The sequence below is a fragment of the Vipera ursinii genome (assembly GCF_947247035.1).
Source record: "Vipera ursinii genome assembly, chromosome: 2".
Classification (NCBI taxonomy): Eukaryota; Metazoa; Chordata; class Lepidosauria; order Squamata; family Viperidae; genus Vipera; species Vipera ursinii.
The window spans coordinates 168147837-168160027 of NC_139513.1; the positions used below are offsets into that span (position 1 = coordinate 168147837).

At 42.7% G+C, this 12191-nt stretch overlaps 1 protein-coding gene across 1 annotated transcript in view; it reads left to right on the forward strand.

Annotated features, from left to right (window-relative positions):
- Nucleotides 1-12191, forward strand: part of UBA1 (ubiquitin like modifier activating enzyme 1) — a 41857-nt gene that overhangs the window by 6121 nt on the left and 23545 nt on the right. The gene's annotated exons all lie outside the window — the stretch shown is intronic.

The following is a 12191-nucleotide window of genomic DNA, read 5'->3' on the forward strand; positions in this document are numbered from 1 at the left end:
GTTTGTTCTGCTGCCCCACAGTCACACTGCGGGCTCTCAGCCCTTCCCCACTTGCTTTGCCTTAAGTTGTAGCATGGCCTGTCCTGTGGGTTCATGGGAGTCATAATCATGGCAATAAAACGTAATATACCTTTGCAGGTACATTCCTTGTTGGAGCTGCACCACAGAAAACTTACATGAAGAATACCAACCAACAGGTGTCCCAATCTGGGAGAAGAAATACAATGTTCTATTAACAATGAGCATAAAGAAAGATGGATAGAAATAACTGAAAGCGTAGACTTCACCTTTAGTAGTCGGAAAGTGTGGTCCCTATAGCTGTAATGTACTTATACCACAGTGTTCATATCTTTTCCATCTCAAATTAGGGGCTTTCAGGGTCATGGAAAAGGGACTAGGTGGTTGCCAGTTGGCATCCTGGCTTAAAATACCAAAGGACTCTTGTTTTTCTAACAGTGGAATCATTTTATTCCTATTTAAATAGCCATCAAATAGATGAACAGAGAATAGAGAAACGAAAGTAGCCCAGAATAAGATATGTTTTATTATATATGCACACATCATTTATAAAAGAGGTGATAGACTTTTTGATTTAATAGCTAGTTGGGTTAAAGGTAGGCTATAAATCTAGGAAATAAAAATACAATATTTTTCATGCTTTATAAATCAGGTTCTTTACCACAGCAATAGATTATATATTTATTCCTGAAAATACTTGCCCTGATAAAAAGGATTTGCACTGCTTCCAGAAAGTTGCCAAACTGCATCCTCCTTGAGTCTCTCTGAGGTAGCAGGCAGTTACTAACAAATCATTTTCCAGTGTCCTTTTCCATATAGTTCCACCACTTGAAACAAGGCAGGCAGGACACAGTGCTGATTATGGGGCAGAAAAAAACAATTAGTGTTTTGCTCTGGCATGACTGACATAGGTAGTACTGTGGGGGAACTCTTTTACACAATTGTTCAGTGTATTCAGGGTGATGGTCAGTGGAATTTCCATGTTCAGTGGTCAAATACCTGTCATTGAGGGCAGACTATAGAGATTCAAGGTGCTGGTGATGACATATAAAGCCCTACATGGCATGGGTCCGGATTACCTACGGGAGCACCTACTGCCGGCGTCAACTTCCCTCCGTCCTGTACGCTCCCACAGAGAGGGCCTCCTCAGGGTACCACCGGTCAGAGAATGTCGACTGGTGACCCCCAGGGGGAGAGCGTTCTCGGTGGGCGCACCAGTCCTTTGGAACCGCTTACCGGCTGAACTACGGATGGCCCCAGACCTTCGCTCCTTCCGGCGTGATCTAAAAACTTATCTATTCAAACAAGCCAGCCTGGTCTGATGGGTTTGGGGTTTTAACATTGTTTTTAACTAACTTACTACATTGGGCACAAACATTTAACTTTAAATCTTGTATCCTGTATTCTTATTTTTATTGCCCTGTACACCGCCCTGAGTCCTTCAGGAGAAGGGCGGTATATAAATAAATAAATAAATTTGTTTATGTGAGCTCTCTGATGCACTTGACCAGCTGGAATGGAGAATCTTCTGTCTCAACCAGTGAATTCTTGTTCCATTCCTAAATAGTTTTATAAGTGGACAAGAGATTCTCTGCTCAGAAAGCCAAATGTGCGGACACTGTAGTATTATCTATGTAGGAAGGAAGCCGGTGTTGTTCAAATTTCCTGTATGAGACCTGCAGAGCGTGTACTGCAGGTGCCCTTGGAGAACCATCTGCAGGCTTCAGCGTGTTGGAAGCTGTGAGTCTTTGCAGGAGGAAGGCTGGGCCGGCAGTGAACAGAGGGCCTTGTAGTTAGGCTCTGCAGATGCTGGGCTTGCTTCCACCCCTTTCTGAAATCCGAAGCCCAGTTTTCCAGGAGCGCTTCCAACATGAGTTGCGGAATATGCACTGTGCCTCTGGGAAGCCTGCCTCGTTCTGCTTCCTTCAGTTCTGCTACCACCCAAAATGGTGCCTCCTGCAGAGCCTCTCCAACTTCGTCTGGGAGCTGCCATCGGCTGTCCTTGCCTCACCCAGCAATGGAGAGCAGCACAGCTTGCCATTCCACTGCCTTCTCGCCAACCAGGCCTGGCAAGCTGTCTTTGGCAGACAAGGCTCCGCAACCCTGTTCTACATAGTTCAGGGCCTGGATGCTGGACCAGCATAGAACATAGAATAATAGAATTGGAAGGGACCTTGGAGGTCTTCTAGTCCAACCCCCTGCTCAAGCAAGAAACCCTGGCCTAGACCATTTCAGATAAATGGTTGTCCAGTCTCTTTTTGAAAGCTTCCAGTGACGGAGCACCCACAACTTCTGAAATCAAGCTGTTCCACTGGTTGCGCTCACCATTAGGAAATTTCTCCTTAGTTCTAGGTTGTGTCTCTCATTGTTTCTTGTCATCCCTTTAGGTGCTTTGCGAAATAGTTTGATTCCCTCATCTTTCTAGGAACCCCTCAAATATTGGAACACTGTTATGTCTCCCCTAGTCCTTCTTTTCATTAGACTAGACATACCCAATTCCTATAACCATTCTTCTTTTAGCCTCCAGCCCCCTAATCATTCTTGCTCTTCTCTGCACTCTTTTTCAGAGTCTCAACATCTTTTTTATATTGTGGCGACCCAAACTGGATGCAGTATTCCAAGTGTGATCTTACTAAGGCTTTGTAAAGCAGTATTAGAACTTCACGTGATCTTGATCCCTCTATTAATACAGCCTAGGAAATAGGGACCACTGCGGTGGGAAGGTAACAGCGTTCTGTGCGCCTTTGGCGTCTAGTCATGCCGGCCACATGACCACGTCCTTGGACAAACGCTGGCTCTTCGGCTTTGAAACGGAGATGAGCACCGGCCCCTAGAGTTGGAAACAACTAGCACACATGTGCGGGGGAACCTTTACCTTTTAGGATTGCATTGCCTTTTTTGGCTGCTGCCGCAGACTGCTAACTCATATTTAAGTGATTGTCCATTAGGACTGCAAGATCCCGCTTCCAGTTATTGGCATTAAGCCATGTTTCACTGAGCCGTACCTGTACAGTTGGTTTTTCTTGCCTACATATAAATCCTTATTTTTATCTAGGTTAAATTTCATTTTGTTAGATAGGCCCCAGTGTTCAAGTCTGCCAAGATCTTTTTGGATCTTGAACTTGTCTTCTGGGGCGCTGGCTTCAGGGGGAAAAAGATGTCATAGGTCAGCTGCAGGCAGTGCGGGTGGCAAGGATAGGCAGCAGGGTGCTAGGCAACCAAAAGGGCAGAGATGGTGGTTAGATAGGCAGGTTGGCGGAGCTGAAGCAAAGGCAAGCGCAACAGGGCAGGAGAAGTGTGAGGTCCTTACCTAATGAAGGCACTGTCCTGGTCTAACAATTGCAACTGGGACTATTGGAACTCTGGTCACATGATGTTTTACCTAACAATCAAATAACTCGGCAACGGAAATTCTGGTCGCAGAATATAGCTAGGTATATTCATAGTCAGTGTGATATCTCTCCAGTTTAAAATTTCATCTTGATTGTCATGATGACAGTCGTGACAATCAAGTAGCGGACATCACTTTGTATTATTACTACAATACCCATTTCTGTGAATTTTCAAACACAGGAAGAGCATCTCTTACTACTTCAACTACTGTATACATGTACTTGCATTGGGATGGCACTGCTTATTGACAAAATCTTAGTTTTTTTTTTAAAGAAAGCAGTAGACTGGCCTTTGTACTCTTCTTTCACCTTCAACAGGAGGTTCTTAGTTTTCCTCATTTTTAGACATCAAAGTTGTGTTGTTCCAGCTACTGATGTTTTTCCAGAAATGTTAAAGCCAATTTCTATTTCTTCTAGTCCAGCATTTCTCATATACTGCAAGTACAGTAGTTGAAATAAAGAGATAATATAGAACCTTAGGGGCATGATGACTCAGCAGTTAAAGAAGCTGAGCTTGTCAACTGGAAAGCTGACAGCCCAGGTTCAAGACCCAAGTGGATGGGGTGAACTCCCATTACATTAATTATTAGTTATTCTGTATTGTGTTTTGTTTCTTTCTGGTCAATGTATAAATTCTTCAGCGAACATGTAAGATAGCTTGAATAGGTCCATGTTTTAAAACAGGAATCCCCAACGCCTGGGCCGTGGACCAGTACTTGTCTGTGGCATGCCAGCGACCGGTCCACACAAACAAGCAAAGCCCCATCCGTGGGATGCAGGCAGCACACAAAACTATGTGTTCTCTGGTCTGTGGAAAAACCTTTCTTCACGGAACCGATCCCTGGTGCCCAAAAGGTTGGGGACCTCCTTTTTTAAAAGACCATCCACAGTTTGTTGTAGTCTATACAGTTAAGTATATAATCGGTAAAGTAAAAGTAGATTTTTTTTGAAATTCCCCTGCATTTCTCATTATCCATTGAATGTTAGCAATATGTCCACAGGTACCTCATCTACTTCTTTGAGTAACAACCGCAACTGAGCCCAAAATTTCTGTTGCTAAGGGAGATATTTGTTAAGTGAGTTTTCGGCCCATTTTATGACCTTTCTTGCCACTGTTGTTAAGTCAATTACTGCAGATGTTGAATTAGTAACATGGTTGATAAGTGAATCTGTCTTCCCCATTGATTTTGCTTGTCAGAAAGTCACAAAATGTGATCACATGACCCCAGGACATTGCAACCATCATAAACATGAGTCAGTTGCCAAGAGTCAGAATTTTGATCACATGATCCTAGAGGTGCTGCAATGGTCACAAGTGTGAAAAACAGTTCTAAGTCACCTTTTTTCCAGTGCCATAGTAATTTTGCAGAGTCACTAAATTGAACTACTGTATACCTGTGGTATTCTTTTTTTTTTTGCTTTTGGAATATAAATTGATATCTTCCAGTCCTTTGTCCACTGCTCTGTTTTCCATACCTGTTTATAGAATACAAGCAGTGCTTAACTGCGTCATCTCGTAAAATTGTACTTTTTCTGATACTTCATCCAATTCTGCAGCTTTGTCATTAGCAAAATTTTCTAGGGGTCATTTAAGATGACCTCCAAGGTCCCTTTCAGCCTTATGATTCTATGTTCCAACTCAGTGATGGCGAACCTTTTAGAGGTTGCCCCTCTTCCGCCCCGCCCCCACCCTGCCCACCTGCAAGGCCATTCACCGCCTCCACGGCCCGCTGCAGATCGCCCAGGCATCCCAGCAGTGCCATGGTGGCCACACCCTCCGCCCATGCCCCGCAGCATCAACTGTGCAACAGGGTGCAAGGGCAGTCTTGTTCCCTCTGCCCAGCTGCCATATCCTTGGCTGTGCTGCTCCGTGCAGGCCATGCTCGGGGGTTTACCCCTCGGGGGGGGCTGCTGGTGAGGGGGCCATGGGGGGAGGCGGGGCTGGGCGACGGCGTGCGTGCCCACAGAGAGGGATCTGAGTGCCGCCTCTGGCACCTGTGCCATAGGTTTGCCACCACTGTTCTAACTTCAGCATAGGTATCCGTTTCGGAATTATTTTGGCATAGTTGTTTTATAAAACCACATCACCTCTTCTTTATATCATTTTTCTCGGTCTTTAAGTTTGCTCATCTTTACATAAACGGTTCTCTTGATTTCTATTTTTAAAAGCCTATTATCCTTCCCATAAAATGGCGTCATTTCTTTAGATATAAGAGATTGTCTCCTCTTTGCTGGAACTCAGCAGGCATTCAGGCACATTTTTCTGCGTAGCTTTTTGTTTTTGCCTTTTTTTTACTTATTTTTCAGTGTGTCAGCGGATCTTTTTATGGTTTCTCATTTTGGGGTATTTTTCTTTGCCTCATCCTCAATGATGTCATAAATTTCAGTCCAGAGTTCTCAGTCTCTAGGCCTTGTGTTTGTCAGATCTAATGAGCTAAATCTCTTCTGTACCACCAATGTATAATCAGGTGGCATGTTGCTAAGGTCACTTCCTGTTGCTCTGATGATTATATTCATTTTCTTTATGTTTAGTTGTCATTTTGCAAGGAGTTTGTGAGCTGAATATTATTTCTACATCTTTGCTACAGTTAGTGATTTGATTTTGAGGTTATTCATCTGGTGATATACAGACTAATTGTTGACATTACTGAAATGTTTGTTATAAACACTGAATCCCCTTGTCAGAATGTTAGTCTGTCTCCTATTTAATTTTGTATATAGAGCCCAAATTCATTATTCCAGACGCCATTTTACTTCCAGTGTTAGCATTGCAGTCTCCTCTGAGTAATATGAGGTCTTTTTTCTTTTCTTTTTTTGTTTTGTGTTACATTGACAAGGAGTTGCAAGTTGCCATAGAAATGTTCAACCTCTGCATCTGTGTTTGGAGGATAGACTTGGATCACTGTGCTACTGATTAGTTTAATTGTAGGGGGATGAACCAAAACACTTACCTCTTTACCCTTTTATTTTAAAACGATGGCTACTTCATTTCTGCAATGGTTTTCTTCTCCACAGTAAATTTGATGTTCTTCTGAAGTGACCCATTCCAGTCCATTTTCTCTTTGGTAACTTCCAGAATGTCTGACTACATTCTTGACATTTCTGTTCTGGGAGCATCAAATTGTTGCTCTGACATTCCACATGTCAGTGGTTTAACTGTACATATCTTTGCAGCATTAAATTTTCCTTTTGGCTATGAACATATCAACAGGTGGTCATCCTTTCAGCAGCCACATCATAAACATTAGTGCTTTTCTTGCTTACCCGCTGTTTGTTCTTTCTGAGTAGCTTGATGGATACTTTCTAAATCGGGGTGGGGGGGTGGGGGGGCCTCAGCTTTCTGTATCGTGCTGATATTGGCCTTGTGAATGTCCATTTGGCTTCTGTGCGGGATACTGAAATGTGTTGTCATTTCCTTCTCCAGTCTTCAAACAGTTTGAAATCTGTGGGAAACATATCCTTTATCCCTTGAACTTTCTAAAAAGTCCATTTTGAAAGAAGAAATAATTGAACCTAGTTCGCATAACATATGAAACCACGGTTTCCTAATCATATGGATAAATGGTAATGATCTTGCTTGTTCAGCAAGCTAAGCCATAAACCATTTCAAATCACAATGGCTAGATTTGGACAATATGCTAACCTAAAGTCAAGCAGACCATATTTTGGCTTAGCATCATGTGTGGACCTAATTTTTATATCAAACCTTATATGGAAAAGCACTCATTTTTGCATACACATTCATAGTCAGAAATGAAATGGTATATGTTATATTCTGAGTATGTAATACATGTATTTATAAATATACACATATACTAATTTTAGAAGTGACAAACCTTGTGAAAGGATCTCTGCTAAATTATCTCTAGAGCTGGGCAGTCACAAAGCTCCACAAAAATGTATTACATTTTGCACATTAATAATATATCACACAGCAAAGATTAGAAAGATATATTTATATGTTGTTTTTGACTACCTTTTAAAAATTTATACAATATCTGTCCATTAAGAGCCCAACTTCCCAGCCTTTTGTTCAAAGACGTCAAGTATTAGAAGTGCTTGGGTTCATAATGCCAAACAAACCAAATATAGGTTGAGATGTATGAATCCAGCTATTGCAGTTGGTAAAGAGTGGCTTACGACTTAGTATGTTGAGTGAACTCCACCTGGCAGGAGTGGTATCTTATGTGCCCTTTCTGCTAAAGAGCTCCATTTGATGAGACTCGGGAGACAAGCTTTTTCAGCTGTGGCTCATGCTTTCTGAAACACCATCCTTCCCAAGGTGATCTTAGCCCCATCTCTACCAGCCTCGTAGAAAGCCCTTAAAACATTTTTTGCAGCATCTTTGGGGATTCCATGGGAATAAGAAGCCAACAAGATAGTTGTATTATATTTAGGATGTTGTCCATTCTCCTGCAGTGTTGGTTTTTATCTATGTTTGTTTTTAATAATTGTTTTAACTCTTTTATTTTATGCTGCCTAGAGTCTCATTTATATATATTTGCTACATAAATGAGATTTATTCAGTTAACCCTGTTCTTAAAAGCCAGTTCTATGTTGATATAATGTGTATAGTGGTGTCCAGAGGTACAGTAATCTAGAGGTAGTGTAGCACTTTCTACATATAAATCTGCTAGGCTTAAAAGCCTGGCAAAGAAATACATTGGATTTTCTAGGCAATTTATGAGTTCATCCAATACTTCCTTTAGGAGTGCTCTGCCTTCTGTTATAATGAAACAGCGACATACAAAGGATTTTTTTAAGGAATGATTTTTGTGTTATCTTTCTGATATCTATTCATCACAAAGTACTTGGGACAATATGCATAGTGTGTAAGCTCCATCTTATTTTGGGTGAGTTGGTTTAAGCTGAAAGATAGTGTCTGGCCCAAGACCAATAGATAAGTAAAAGACGTCTTGAGCCCTAATCCATTAAGCAGGGACCTTTGTCATTGCTGATTGTGCCTAGAGTTATAGCAGACTGTTATGAGAGAACCTTTGCTGTTTTCCCAGGTTGCTTCTTACTGCTACATATTACTATTTTGGTGGTGGGCTTTTTAATTATGTTTATTAGATTTATTATTAATTCAGCATACAGGTAGTTCTCGACTTACGACCATTCAATCAGCAACCATTTGAAGCTGCAACCATAGAGCTGAAAAAAAGCACTTATGACCTGTACCCATAGTTAGGGTCATCACAATACCCTTGTGATCGTGTAATCAAAATTCTTGGCAATCCATTCACACCTACAACACGGGGGGAGGAGGGGGGATTGTTTCCAGTCCTCACACCTGCCTATCTCGCTCTCCTATCTATGCCCTTTTGGCCACCTGCACCCTGCTTTGTAGGACCCTAAGTTGCCCCAGAACTGTGCGTCTCTGAGACTATTTGCCATGTCCCGGAAAGAGTCAGTCATCCTAACCTACACCAGCAAGCATTCATTCATCTGCCTTCTCTCCCAGTTTCCTGCACTGACCTTTTGTCTTTGGCATGCAGCCGCTGTGGCCAAAAAAGAAGTGCCTCCATGCCTTTGCTCTCTCCTTTTCAGGCCTGCAGTTTCTATGCTATTCCAGGAACTCCTCTTTTTCTGGCTTCCTGCATATGACTCCCCCAGCCTGCTGCAGCAGTCTAGTGCCAAGCTGCAGTGCCCATGAAGCCTCTGCAAGCATCTGTCTGGCCAACTGCCTTCTCTCCCAATTCCCCATGCTGGCCTTTTGCACCCACCTTATTACCTTTGCCGTCTCAATTCCCCAGTGAGCATTCCTTACAAGTGGCTCATTGTGCTTTCGAAATTGCAAGCCTTCGGGAACAACAGCTGGGCGCAAAAGGCAACAGGTCATTGCGGGGAATTGGGAGAGAAAGCAGCTGGGCAAATAGATGTTCGGTGGCACTTGATGGTATTCCATGAGTTCTGTAGCTTGGCACTGTGCTGCTGGAGTGGGCTGGAAAGCCACATGTAGAAGTGTTTGCTGGAGAAGCAGGAGTGCCTAATGTAGCATGGCGGCTATGAGTTCAAAAAGGAGGCAGCAAAGGCAGCAAGGCACTTCTGCTTTGGCTATGGCTGACAGTTGGTACATGTAATAGAATGTGTGGATGGCCTTGAGGACTGAGGGAAAGAGATTCTGCCTAGGAAACAATCAGATAAGAGAAAGGAGGGGGCCTCCAAGGGCTTAATTGTTAGAGGAATAAACTTAGGAAGGACTTGATCTGATTGATGAGATGGTTAAAAGTGGCAGTAGGAAATTTGTATCTTCAGACTTGCAAGATTCTGTTAAAGAGGACTTACAATAAAGTAGAATTATCGCATGAAGTCATATTTCCTTTCTGGCTTATCTGAGAGGGCTGACAGATTGTGCGGGGGAACTGGGAGAGAAGGCATATAGGCAAACAAATGCTTGCTGGAGTTTGTTGATGTGACTGAGGGTTCCTGGGCCTTGGCCAGCAGCCCCAAAGCCTGCAGTTGTGGGGCTGCTTTCCACCCTGCAATTATATGGAGCTGCTTTCCATCCTGCAAGGCAAAGTGCCAGGCAGTGAAAGGGCAGAAATGGGAGGGTGACAGGTGTATGTGTGTGTGTGGGGGGGGGGGGAGTTGGATGTGGTCTCTTACCTTAGTGAGGCTTGGGACTGGGAGAGATGAGCCCAGAATGTCTTGGGTTGGGATGGGTGCTTTCTTAAAAGCCCATAATTCTGGGTTAATGACCTTAAGAGGAAGTGCCAGGATTTCCATCCTAAGTTGGTGGGTTCATGTGATGTCTTACTTTATGACGGCACTAATTACAGTAATCTTGGTTCCAATTGTCATAGAGTACTATCTTTATAGAGACACTCAGTTGACTAGTGATTCAAAGCAGCTTTTAAAGCTTTTAGCATACATTGACAGGCATTAAAACAATGAAACACCTGCCCTGACAGAAGAGAAAAAAACGAAATCCTGGCTCTTCCAGTAAGCACTAGGGCAGGCAAGAGCTAGTTTTTTAAGGCCTTCCTAAAGGATGACAGTGGGGACGCAGTGGGTTAGGACGCTGAGCTTGTGGATCAGAAGGTCGGCAGTTTGGTGGGTCGAATCCCGAGTGCCGTGTAACAGAGTGAGCGCCTGTTACTCGTCCCAGCTTCTGCCAACCTAGCAGTTCGAAAGCACGTAAAAATGTAAGTAGAAAAATAGGGACCACTATGGTGGGAAGGTAACAGCGTTCCGTGCGCCTTTGGCGTCTAGTCATGCCGGCCACATGACCACGGAGACGTCCTCGGACAAACGCTGGCTCTTCGGCTTTGAAACGGAGATGAGCACCAGCCCCTAGAGTCAAAAACGACTAGCATGCATGTGCGGGGGAACCTTTACCTTTACCTTTAAAGGATGACAGTATGGAGGCTCTTAAAAACCCATATTTCCTCTACGTGACATACAGTATCTTCCATTTATTTTTGTCATTATAATATCTCTGTAGTGATTGGTTGAGGTATGATTATTTCAAAAGTCATCTGTAGCAACTTTTACAACTTACAAAATATATAAACCATAAGCCTCAGTTCACTTAATCAGATACAACAGAGTGGCTAGAGTGATATAGGATTTAGATGGGATGAGATGGGGAGGGAAAGACAGAAGACAAATAATTATTCAAATGCAGCTCATGTATGAGAGAGACTACAGGGAGCATGTCAATTAACAATTGTAAGGTGCTTGTTGAACCCTTCAGATTGGACCAGGTTACAATAGTGAAAACCTGTTGAGATCTTTTCATTTTTGTTTCCCTTATTTGGTCTTTGTGATATCTGAAAGAATAGAACAGTATTTTATAAACGCATTGAGATGAGATGAATGTGATTTGATATTTTTGAATCAGTTTTCAGTAGTCATAAAAGTTCAATGATTGGGATCCCTTGATATCTTACAACTGTGTTCAAGCAAATAGCCATGATGAATGTTAACCACAAGTATGCAGCAGAAATTATTACACTTGTTCTTTGCAGATTTGTGCAGTCCGACTTCATGTTGACAGCTTGGCCTTTTTTATTATTGCAGAAGATTTGTACTGTAGTTTCATTTTACTCATGCATGAATTGAGCATAAGGCTTACGATACTTGGAAAATCTTCAGCGTTGGGTGTTGGTTTCACCAGTATGAAAGAGCACAAATAGTTGCTGGATTGTGCAAGAACAAAGAACATACTGCCTCTTTGTTATGTGGTTGAGCTTGACATACATGTTTTAGTAAAAACAAGTGGAGATATCTGATTGAAACTACTATAACTTATTTGGGGCAACTCATTTTTCCATTATTATTTATACTGTCCTGTTTTATAGAGTTAGAATAGAGCTGGAAGGGACCTTGGAGGTCTTCTAGTCCAGCCCCCTGCCCAAGTAGGAGACCCGAGCAGTACTAATATAAATTGTTGTAAGGATAAATGAGATTATGTAAGAGAAGTACTTTTAACACTCCAAAACTCTCGATAGGCAAAGTATATTGTAGGCTTTTATGCTTGCTTACTAGCAAAGGTAATTTTTAGAAGTATAGGGTTTTTTTTCCTACACTGGCGAAACACTTCTCCTGCCGAAACACCCCTCTTGCTCGCAGTTCCTGTAAATAACGGATTGTATTTATCTTTCTCTAGCTCAGGAGTAAGATACACATTTCTATTCCTACAGCGTTGCTGAGCTCGTTCGTTTCCTCCGCCTTTGCGTGAAGTTTCGAAGGGGCGTGGCCCTGATACTGCAAGGGCCGCCTCTTTACCTCAAGGCTGAGGCCGGGCGGGGAGGGGCTTCCCCACATCAGTTTTTT